The 12,189-nt window shown below is 53.6% G+C and overlaps 1 long non-coding RNA gene across 1 annotated transcript in view; it reads left to right on the top strand.

The window, feature by feature from the left end:
* Positions 1–10,879, top strand: part of LOC138492244 (uncharacterized) — a 42,715-nt gene extending 31,836 nt beyond the window's left edge. Inside the window, exon 3 of the long non-coding RNA XR_011276172.1 lies at positions 9,399–10,879. This is a non-coding gene — a long non-coding RNA (uncharacterized lncRNA). The remainder of the gene's footprint in view (positions 1–9,398) is intronic.
* The last annotated feature ends 1,310 nt before the right edge of the window (positions 10,880–12,189 follow it).

Genomic DNA, 12,189 nt, shown 5'->3' with positions numbered 1-12,189 from the left:
GACATGCTGTTTTTTTTTTTAAATTCCCATTTTTGTTTGTTTATTTTTGATTCAATTTATGTTGCTTTTAATACATATTTTTTCTTCAAAGTTCAATGTGTAGTATCATCTCATTGGTTTCATGCATATCATGATGTGGGTTTTGACATTCACTGACACCCATTGGGTGTATGTGAGGGACATGTGTTCATTTCCAAACTTGCAATTGGGGTTCTATCATGTTATTGCCATTTCTAAGTGGGTGGATGCAATACTCGGGTGGGTGTTTGGCATTTGGAGGCTGACCATAAGGGCCAGGGATCTAGATTGTGAGGACATGTTGGCTGGGGGACATGTGTGGGGGCCTGGTGGAGGGTGCCCCTGGATGCAGGGGAGTGGGGGTGCTGGGAGACATGAGTGAGGGCCTGGTGGAGGGTGCCCCTGGATGCTGGAGGGTGGGGGTGCAGGGAGACATGAGTGGGGGCCTTGTGGAGGGTGCCCCACAGTGCTGGGGGGTGGGGGTGCTGGGAGACATGAGTGGGGGCCTGGTGGAGGGTGCCCCTGACTGGTAGGGGGTGGGGGTGCAGGGAGACATGGGTGGGGGCCTGGTGGAGGGTGCCCCTGACTGGTGGGGGGTGGGGGTGCAGGGAGGCATGAGTGGGGGCCTGGTGGTGGGTGCCCCTGGATGCTGGGGGGAGGGCTGCTGGGAGACATGAGTGGGGGCCTGGTGGAGGGTGCCCCTGGCTGCAGGGGGGTGGGGGTGCAGGGAGACATGAGTTGGACATGAGTGGGGGCCTGGTGGAGGGTTCCCCTGACTGGTGGGGGGTGGGGGTGCTGGGAGACATGAGTGGGGGCCTGGTGGAGGGTGCCCCACAGTGCTTGGGGGTGGGGGTGCAGGGAGTCATGAGTGGGAGCCTGGTGGAGGGTGCCCCTGACTGGTGGGGGTTGGGGATGCAGGGAGACATGAGTGGGGGCATGGTGGAGGGTGCCCCTGACTGGTGGGGGGTGGGGGTGCAGGGAGACATAAGTGGGGGCCTGGTGGAGGGTGCCCCTGGATGCAGGGGGTTGGGGCACTGGGAGACATGAGTGGGGGCCTGGTGGAGGGTGCCCCTGGATGCTGGGGGGTGGGGGTGCAGGGGGACATGAGTGGGGGCCTGGTGGAGGGTGCCCCACAGTGCTGGGGGTGGGGGTGCAGGGAGACATGAGTGGTGGCCTGGTGGAGGGTGCCCCTGGATGCTGGGGGGTGGGGGTGCTGGGAGACATGAGTGTGGGCCTGGTGGAGGGTGTCCCACAGTGCTGGGGGGTGGGGGTGCAGGGGGACATGAGTTGGAAATTTGTGGGGGCCTGCTGGCAGGTGCCCCACAGTGCTGGGGGGTGGGGGTGCTGGGAGACATGCGTTGGTGGGCAGTAGTGCAAGGTGACATGTGGGTTGGCTGGGGGGCATGGGCATGGTGGATGGGCTGCCTGCGGGACATGTGCAGGGCAGTCCCCTGTGGTGTGGTCCGCCTGCAGGGGCCGTGGAGGGTGTCGGTTGAACAGCTGGGAGGACCCACACGGCAGATTCACATGTAGAACTGGCCTGCACCCCCGGAATCCATGTAGGCTGCTGGATTTGCATGTGGAATTTCACTTGCACCTTGGAATACACGTACCCTGCTGAAATCGCGTGTGGAACTTCCCACGCACTACCTGCTGAAATCGCGTGTGGAACTTCCCGCGCACCTTGGAATACACGCACCCTGCTGAAATCGCATGTGGAACTTCCCGCGCACCCCGAAATACACGTACCCAGGGCAATCGCATGTGGAACTTCCCGTGAACCACGTAATACACGTACCCTGCTGATATCGCGTGTCAGATTACACGCGCAACCCTGATATACACGTACACAGGTGAATCGCACTGCTGGGGTGTGGGGGGGTGGTAGGAAGGAGTGGGGGCCTGGTGGTGGGTGCCCCTGACTAGTGGGGGGTGGGGGTGCAGGGAGACATGAGTGGGGGCCTGGTGGAGGGTGCCCCTGACTGGTGGGGGGTGGGGGTGCAGGGAGGCATGTGTGGGGCCTGGTGGAGGGTGCCCCTGGATGCTGAGGGGTGGGGGTGCTGGGAGACATGAGTGGGGGCCTGGTGGAGGGTGGTGGGTGCAGGGAGACATGAGTTGGACATGAATGGGGGCCTGGTGGAGGGTGCCCCTGACTGGTGGGGGGTGGGGGTTCTGGGAGACATGAGTGGGGGCCTGGTGGAGGGTGCCCCTGGATGCAGGTGGGTGGGGGTGCAGGGAGACATGAGTTGGACATGAGTGGAGGCCTGGTGGAGGGTGCCCCTGACTGGTGGGGGTGGGGGTGCCGGGAGACATGAGTGGGGGCCTGGTGGAGGGTGCCCCTGACTGGTGAGGGGTGGGGGTGCAGGGAGACATGAGTGGGGGCCTGGTGGAGGTTGCCCCTGACTGGTGGGGGTGGGGGTGCAGGGAGACATGAGTGGGGGCCTGGTGGAGGGTGCCCCTGGATGCTGGGGGGTGGGGATGCAGGGGGACATGAGTGGGGGCCTGGTGGAGGGTGCCCCACAGTGCTTGGGGTGGGGGTGCAGGGAGACATGAGTGGTGGCCTGGTGGAGGGTGCCCCTGGATGCTGGGGGGTGGGGGTGCTGGGAGACATGAGTGTGGGCCTGGTGGAGGGTGTCCCACAGTGCTGGGGGGTGGGGGTGCAGGGGGACATGAGTTGGAAATGTGTGGGGGCCTGCTGGCAGGTGCCCCACAGTGCTGGGGGGTGGGGGTGCTGGGAGACATGCATTGGTGGGCAGTAGTGCAAGGTGACATGTGGGTTGGCTGGGGGGCATGGGCATGGTGGATGGGCTGCCTGCGGGACATGTGCAGGGTAGTCCCCTGTGGTGTGGTCCGCCTGCAGGGGCCGTGGAGGGTGTCGGTTGAACAGCTGGGAGGACCCACACAGCGGATTCACGTGTAGGACTGGCCGGCAACCGCGGAATCCATGTAGGCTGCTGGATTCGCATGTGGAATTTCACTTGCACCTTGGAATACACATACCCTGCTGAAATCGCGTGTGGAACTTCCCGCGCACTACCTGCTGAAATCGCGTGTGGAACTTCCCGCGCACCTTGGAATACACGTACCCTGCTGAAATCGCATGTGGAACTTCCCGCGCACTACCTGCTGAAATCGCGTGTGGAACTTCCCGCGCACCTTGGAATACACGTACCCAGGGCAATCGCGTGTGGAACTTCCCGCGAACCACGTAATACACGTACCCTGCTGATATCGCGTGTCAGACTACACGCGCAACCCTGATATACACGTAAACAGGTGAATCGCACTGCTGGGGTGTGGGGGGGGTGGTAGGAAGGAGTGGGAGCCTGGTGGAGGGTGCCCCTGACTGGTGGGGGTGCAGGGAGGCATGAGTGGGGGCCTGGTGGAGGGTACCCCTGACTGGTGGGGGGTGGGGGTGCAGGGAGACATGAGTGGGGGCCTGGTGGAGGGTGCCCCTGGATGCTGGGGGGTGGGTGTGCAGGGGAACATGAGTGGGGGCCAGGTGGAGGGTGCCCTTGGATGCTGGGGGGTGGGGGTGCAGGGGGACATGAGTGGGGGCCTGGTGGAGGGTGCCCCACAGTGCTGGGGGGTGGGGGTGCAGGGAGACATGAGTTGGACATGAGTGGGGGCCTGGTGGAGGGTGCCCCTGACTGGTGGGGGGTGGGGGTGCAGGGATGCATGAGTGGGGGCCTGGTGGAGGGTGCCCCTGGATGCTGGGGGGTGGGGGTGCAGGGAGGCATGAGTGGGGGCCTGGTGGAGGGTGCCCCTGGATGCTGGGGGTGGGGGTGCTGTGAGACATGAGTGGGGGCCTGGTGGAGGGTGCCCCTGGATGCAGGGGGGTGGGGGTGCAGGGAGACATGAGTTGGACATGAGTGGGGGCCTGGTGGAGGGTGCCCCTGACTGGTGGGGGGTGGGGGTGCTGGGAGACATGAGTGGGGGCCTGGTGGAGGGTGCCCGCACAGTGCTGGGGGGTGGGGGTGCAGGGAGACATGAGTGGGGGCCTGGTGGAGGGTGCCCCTGACTGGTGGGGGGTGGGGGTGCAGGGAGACATGAGTGGGGGCCTGGTGGAGGGTGCCCCTGACTGTTGGGGGGTGGGGGTGCAGGGAGGCATGTGTGGGGGCCTGGTGGAGGGTGCCCCTGGATGCTGAGGGGTGGGGGTGCTGGGAGACATGAGTGGGGGCCTGGTGGAGGGTGCCCCTGAATGCAGGGGGTGGGGGTGCAGGGAGACATGAGTTGGACATGAGTGGGGGCCTGGTGGAGGGTGCCCCTGACTGGTGGGGGTGGGGGTGCTGGGAGACATGAGTGGGGGCCTGGTGGAGGGTGCCCCTGGATGCAGGGGGGTGGGGGTGCAGGGAGACATGAGTTGGACATGAGTGGGGGCCTGGTGGAGGGTGCCCCTGACTGGTGGGGGGTGGGGGTGCAGGGAGACATGAGTGGGGGCCTGGTGGAGGGTGCCCCTGACTGGTGGGGGTTGGGGGTGCAGGGAGACATGAGTGGGGGCCTGGTGGAGGTTGCCCCTGACTGGTGGGGGTGGGGGTGCAGGGAGACATGAGTGGGGGCCTGGTGGAGGGTGCCCTGGATGCAGGGGGGTGGGGGTGCTAGGAGACATGAGTGGGGGCCTGGTGGAGGGTGCCCCTGGATGCTGGGGGGTGGGGGTGCAGCGGGACATGAGTGGGGGCCTGGTGGAGGGTGCCCCACAGTGCTGGAGGGTGGGGGTGCAGGGAGATATGAGTGGTGGCCTGGTGGAGGGTGCCCCTGGATGCTGGGGGGTGGGGGTGCTGGGAGACATGAGTGTGGGCCTGGTGGAGGGTGCCCCACAGTGCTGGGGGGTGGGGGTGCAGGGGGACATGAGTTGGACATGTGTGGGTGCCTGCTGGCAGGTGCCCCACAGTGCTGGGGGGTGGGGGTGCTGGGAGACATGCGTTGGTGGGCAGTAGTGCAAGGTGACATGTGGGTTGGCTGGGGGGCATGGGCATGGTGGATGGGCTGCCTGCGTGACATGTGCAGGGTAGTCCCCTGTGGTGTGGTCCACCTGCAGGGGCAGTGGATGGTGTCAGTTCAACAGCTGGGAAGACCCACACAGCGGATTCACGTGTAGGACTGGCCGGCACCCCCGGAATCCACGTAGGCTGCTGGATTCGCATGTGGAATTTCACTTGCACCTTGGAATACACGTACCCTGCTGAAATCGCGTGTGGAACTTCCCGCGCACTACCGGCTGAAATCGCGTGTGGAACTTCACGCGCACCTTGGAATACACGTACCCTGCTGAAATCGCATGTGGAACTTCCCGCGCACCACGAAATACACGTACCCAGGGCAATCGCATGTGGAACTTCCTGCAAACCCCGTAATACACGTACCCTGCTGATATCGCGTGTCAGACTACACACACAACCCTGATATACACGTACACAGGCGAATCGCACTGCTGGGGGGTGGGGGGAGTGGTAGGAAGCAGTGGGGGCCTGGTGTTGGTGCCCCTGACTGGTGGGGGGTAGGGGTGCAGGGAGGCATGAGTGGGGGCCTGGTGGAGGGTGCCCCTGACTGGTGGGTGGTGGGGGTGCTGGCAGACATGAGTGGGGGCCTGGTGGAGGGTGCCCCTGGATGCTGGGGGGTGGGTGTGCAGGGGGATATGAGTGGGGGCCTGGTGGAGGGTGCCCCTGGATGCAGGGGGGTGGGGGTGCTGGGAGACATGAGTTGGACATGAGTGGGGGCCTGGTGGAGGGTGCCCCTGACTGGTGGGGGGTGGGGGTGCAGGGAGGCATGAGTGGGGGCCTGGTGGAGGGTGCCCCTGACTGGTGGGGGTGCTGGGAGACATGAGTGGGGGCCTGGTGGAGGGTGCCCGTGGATGCTGGGGGGTGGGTGTGCAGGGGGACATGAGTGGGGGCCTTGTGGAGGGTGCACCTGGATGCAGGGGGGTGGGGGTGCTGGGAGACATGAGTGTGGGCCTGGTTGAGGGTGCCCCTAGATGCTGGGGGGTGGGAGTGCAGGGGGACATGAGTGGGGGCCTGGTGGAGGGTGCACCAAAGTGCTGGGGGGTGGGAGTGCAGGGGGTCATGCGTTGGTGGGCAGTAGTGCAAGGTGACATGTGGGTTGGCTGGGGGCCATGGGCATGGTGGATGGGCTGCCTGGGACATGCGCAGAGTAGTCCCCTGTGGTGTGGGCCACCTGCAGGGGCCATGGAGGGTGTAGAGGGAACACCTGGAAGGACCCACACGGGCAATTCACGTGTAGTGCTCCCCGCGCACCCTTGAAATACACGTGCCCTGATGGAATCGCGTATGATACTTCCCGCGCACCCCTGAAATACACGTGCCCTGATGGAATCGCGTGTGATACTTCCCGCGCACCACTGAAATACACGTACCCTGCTGCTTTTGCGTGTGATACTTCCCGCGCACCCCTGAAATACACGTGCCCTGATGGAATCGCGTGTGATACTTCCCGCGCACCACTGAAATACACGTACCCTGATGGAATCACGTGTGCTACTTCCCGCGCACCCCTGAAATACACATGCCCTGATGGAATCACGTGTGATACCCTCCGCGCACCACTGAAATACACGTACCCTGATGGAATCGGGTGCGATACTTCCCGCACACCCCTGAAATACACGTACCCTGCTGCTTTTGCGTGTCATACTTCCCGCGCATCCCTGGAATACACGTACCCTGATGGACTCGCGTGTGTTACTTCCTGCGCACCCCTGAAATGCACGTACCCTGCTGTTTTTGCGTGTGATACTTCCTGCACACCCCTGGAATACACGTGCCCTGATGGAATCACGTGTGTTACTTCCCGCGCACCCCTGAGGTACACGTACCCAGGACAATCGCGTGTGAAACTTCCCGCGAACCACTGAAATACACGTTCCCCGCTTGGCGTTTGCTGTTTGGCAGCCCTGTGAAATGGTCCAGGGTTAGCGCAGCCCTTTGCGATGATTTGGGAATTTTGAAGGCTTTTCCTTGCGCGAGGGCGTTCTTGGGGGCGTAACTGGCGCTGCTGCAGGGTCGCTGCGCCACTCTGCGCCACGGCTGGTTTTTGAGGCTAAAATCCATGAATACGCTGTGCGATGAAATGGATTTTATCGCACGCGGCTGGCGCAGTGTTTTGCACGGGGACACTGTGCGCCAGCCGCGTGCACCACTTTTGTGCGAAATTCTATGAATTACCTGATGTGTTCAGTACTATTTGTGATGACAGGAGGCACATAATTTTCTTTCTAGTATACACTATGGCTACATGTTCATGTATACAGGAGGGAAAGTAGTCAATGTTGGGAATTGCCATAAATGCTCAGGGGTTCTCTGGAACTACAAGTGAAGTTCCTTTAATTGATGAATTACTGGTCTCTGTAGGAGAGTGTGATAAGTCTGTTCCCTTCTTTGTATTGACGACAGACACCACTTAACATTCTGGGAAGGGAGTTGATGACAGAACTTAACATGATGATTTCATTTTCTGATGAGGGAATAGTATGTTCCACTCCTGGAATAAACTATTTAAACATGGGTAAATGTATACTGGCATTGACAGAGCAAGTGGCCCTGTGAGGCGTTGCAGTTGACCAAAGGTTTTCCTTTACGGGGTGAGAATTTTATTAACATGGCTACCTGGTTGAGTTGGGAAGACTGTGAGGATACCTGACAAATTCTTGTTTAGACCACAGATACCCATGGTACGAAGGGAAATGATAATCTTCGAAGGAATGGACAATGAGGGTAGACCATGGAGAACAGCAATAGCTCCTCAAGAAGGGTCTAGGTTGACTGACATCACTGATGATGACATTTTTAGAGAAGACCAAACAGATGATGAAGTGGTGTTCTTTATGAGCATCACATAATGGAATAAATAGAAAAGAGGGAAATCTCGCAGTGTATTGCAATAATGAGGTGGCACCCAGCATAATTTCAGGAAGACATGGAGAAGGTCCCAAGTGTCCTGGGGACAATGGGCCCATATGATGTGGGCCTATGGAAAGGAATAGGGGAACAAAATAAAAGTACACACATGTGAGGGATTATAGTATGTAAAATATAAGGGTTTGTGTTGTGTTTAGACTAATTAATGTAAGATAATAATAAATAGTTAGAATTAAAAGCTCTGAAGTAAGAATCTCAAAAGATTGACATCAATCCATGAGTTAAATAAATAAATAAATAAATAAATAAATAATATTAATGCAGCAAAGGCACAAGTTGATAGAAGGTGCAAATAAAGGAACCAAGAATAACATTGTCAGACAAGGGTAATAGAGGAGGGTGTGGATGAGATATCCAGATTTGCAAACAATGAACACAATGGATGGTGCTTGTTTCAATAGATCAGTGAAGTACATTTGATGAAAAAAAATGTGATAAATGAAGGGTCAATAAGGTACGAGTGGCCAAGATTGATCTAGTAATATGAGAGCATTTTTTAGTAGTACTGCACAAAAGAACATATGAGAGTAAGTAACAAAAACATTGTTTATGTTTATATGAAGATGTTGATTTATATTTTACAAATGAAAAATATTGTTATTTTTGAAGCACAGGAGGACTCTCTATATGGCCTTAGTGGAGTATAGCGATATAATGAGAAGAAAAATTAGGATAAAGGTAAGTACTAGCGGACAAGAAGAGAATGAAAAGGTGAGTACTAGTTGACACAGTAAGTGCGTGAACAACCTTATTGATCATTATTAGGAGTAAGAAGACCCAGGTAAGTACAGAAAAAAAGATAGCAAGAGATACTGTCCTTTTGAATAGGTAGCATTTTCCCAAGAAAGGGGTAAACAGGTGTGAGCACAGAAAAGCATATATATGCAGGTATAGCCATGTCTAACAAAGAGACTGAAGAAGGTAGAGTAACCCTTTTGTAATTCTGGTGATAAGGACATTCCAAATATGTACATTTGGCAAATGTGTGAAACCTTAAGGATAGGCAAAATAATGTATGCCTATATGCCACACTCACATGCATTTAATAGGATCAGTGCTGGTTTCCAAATAACATGGGTAAGCAAGATTAGTGTAGGAAGGACAATGAAAAATGTTAGTTATGTCTCAACAGAATAAATACAGAAAAGAAAGAAGAGACCACAGGCCCACACCATCAGGAGGAGGACTTCAAAAGTACAGAGAAAATGTTCAGCATAGCAGAAGAAACTCAAAAACAGGCCTGTTACTACACTTATGACAATCCAACTAAAAGTGGAACACAATATTTTTATTTTTCAGAAAAGCAGCCTACATTTTAATGGGCTGAGAATACCAAGAGATGTCCTCAGCAACATAATGTTGAAAGAAAGAACAAAGGCCTACTTTAAGAAAATAACTAATCGCTTTGCCAGCTTAAACCTGACTTTGCCCCAATTTTTGTTTCTACAGGGAGCAAGCAAACACATCACCTAGAGATATGCCAAGAAGAAAGAAGGGGGGGCGACTGAAGAAAAGACACATCCTTTATTCGAAAAAATGTTTTGAATTTGTTATGTTGTTTGTTTTGTTTTTTTATGGTTTGTATTATAAAGAAGGAGACTGTATAACTTTATTGGTTTGAAGAATGACACAACCATAGAGAAAATGTTTCCTTTGTCATTTAATAAGTACACTAATATATTTTTTAGAAAAAAGCCCATGAAAAAATAGGGCAATGCCAGGAAAAGGCAAATATGTATGTGCTTTATGGTCTCATGTCATAGCCACACTCCGGTATCAGCCAGTATGTATGAAGCATAGGTGATACAGGAAAGGGAGAAAGGGGCACCCATTCTATTATATTAGAAAAAGAAAATAAATCAGTAGTAATTATTTTTACAAGGCAGGAATGCTTAAAGGAAAGACATGGATATTTTAAGATTTGGGTTTGAGGAGGCAATACTGATGATAAAAACACTTATTTTTCAAGAAACAGATTCAGTTTTTGTATTACAGAGGGATGGGAGATACCTGCACACCAAGTGATTTACAGCAACAGATCCTGTGAGCAGGGAGAAAAAAACATCTTGAAAAGGGTTTTGAAGGACCGAGCCAGATGCCCAGCTGAAAAGCACCTTTGAAAACATTTTCCATTATTGCAGAAATTAGAATTATAGTGCCTTTATTTTAAGGTAAATAGTGCATATAGCACTGCGCATAATTGGGTTAAAATTACCCAGCAAGTGAAGGGTACTTTAAATATCACACACATATCATAAATGTATAAGGATATATCATGAATGTAGGGTACATAGTGAGAAATGCTCAAATAATTAAATAATGACTCCCTGAAAGAGTAATACTGTAGGCAGACTGAGAGGTATTTCAAAATGGATACCTCAAGCACAAAATGGTATCTAGTGTTAAGGACAGGTGTGGAAAACGCTGACTCATGCTGATAAAGCAACAAAAACCAACCCATGAAATGGTTTTTGGCAGCATCTTGCTGTGAGATAATTGGGTCTGGGAGGTTAATCTTGGAACTTGGCAGGGAAAGCAGACAAGATTGATGATGGAGTCAGATAAAGGCAAGGGAAACTACCAATTTGAACAGACCAGCTGCATTACTTGGCATCATATAATTTAGCTTATTTATTTCAAAGGCCTAACTAAACTTGGCAGGACCTCAAAAAGTAGATAAAGGATGGACAGTGATGTGATTAAAATAGCTTTTGGCAGAAGTTGAAGAATGTTATAATTGGGTTCAGCCGGGTCTAAAATAGCCTATCAGTCTATGTGTCAGACAGCAAGTGTTAATGCCAAGTATGACTAATGTGGGATTGATGTACAAAAGACTATAAAAGCAGGAGAGAGGCATAATGTCTTTAAGAGTGTCTCTAAAGAGTGTCTTGAACCCACATTCAATAAAGACTGCTGATATACTCTTCCAGGTGCTTGCTTTTTCCTTTTGTCTATGCCTCTGAGCCAGAATTCATGGATGTCAGAAAGCTTGATGGGAAGAGATCCCCTTGTTCAAAACCCATCACATGGGGGTAGATAAGTGATGAAGTCTAATAACACAGTATGCCATGAAGCGGGGGGCATAGCCAGAGATTGAAGGAGATCTAGAGGTTTCTGTTTCTGAATCTTGTTCTGTGCACATACACTTCACGCTTGGATGTACTGCGCAGTGTCCTTTTGCCAGGTCGGCCACCAATACTGTTGTTGGACCTTGGCTAGGGTTCTTGTGATCCCTGGGTGCCCTTACACTAGGGCACTCTGGTAGTTGGACAGCACAAGAGTTTGTAGCGGAGCATCTAGAAGATACAGTAAGCCTTTTTTATAAGGGAGGCCTTGCCGGAATTCCCGCTGTGAGTCTACTGCTGCCCAAGCCTTTTGTTCATCCATTATCATGGCTCACTTTACCGATACAAGTAACTCACCCAGCGGGGTGGTTGTGGTATTGATGGCGCCTAACAACTTATCCGCTGGAATGAGGGCCACCAGACCTGGGGAAGCGTATGCACTGTTCCCTTCTCCCAGACATAATAGAGTGTCAGCCTTGCCGTTGCATACTCTGAATCAATAAGTTATTATGAAGTCATACTCTGCAAAGAATAGGGCCCACCTTTATTGACACGATGACTGCGCCTTAGCTCTCCGTAAGTACTGTAGGTTCCGGTGGTCAGTTGTTACTGTTATAGTATGCCTTGCTCCCAACAAGTGATGCCTCCATTCTATGAAGGCCACCTTGATTGCCAGAAGTTCTTTGACCGTGACTACATAATTCAACTCTGTAGGCGAGAATTTCTTTGGCCAGAAGTCCGCTGGATGTAATTGACCTGTCGTTGGGTTTTTCTGGGACAAGACGGCCCCCATGGCCACATTCTATGCATCGGTCTCCACAAGATAAGGAAGGTCTGACTTTGGATGCTGAAGAATAGGTGCTGTCGTGAAGCTTTGTTTCAATGCAAGGAATGCCTGTTCTGCTTCCAAGGACCAATTGAATTTCTTGTTCTTACGGAGCAGTGTGGTAATGGGACGTACAAGGTGAGAAAAACTGTGAATAAAATGGCGATAAAAATTCACGAATCCCAAAAAACTTTGGACGCCCTTTTTCTGAAGCGGGTGAAGGCCAATTGAGAATTGCATCGACCTTATGATTATCCCTATGGATGCCTCGGTGAGTCAATACACAACCCAAAAATTCAACTTCAGACACATGGAAGGCACACTTCTCCAGTTTGGACTTTCAGTTTAT

Source organism: Ambystoma mexicanum, chromosome 10, assembly GCF_040938575.1.
Source record: "Ambystoma mexicanum isolate Mex_15411 chromosome 10, UKY_AmexF1_1, whole genome shotgun sequence".
NCBI classification, from domain to species: domain Eukaryota; kingdom Metazoa; phylum Chordata; class Amphibia; order Caudata; family Ambystomatidae; genus Ambystoma; species Ambystoma mexicanum.
The sequence above is the reverse complement of the archived record's forward strand: the minus strand, read 5'-3'. Positions and strand labels throughout refer to the sequence as shown.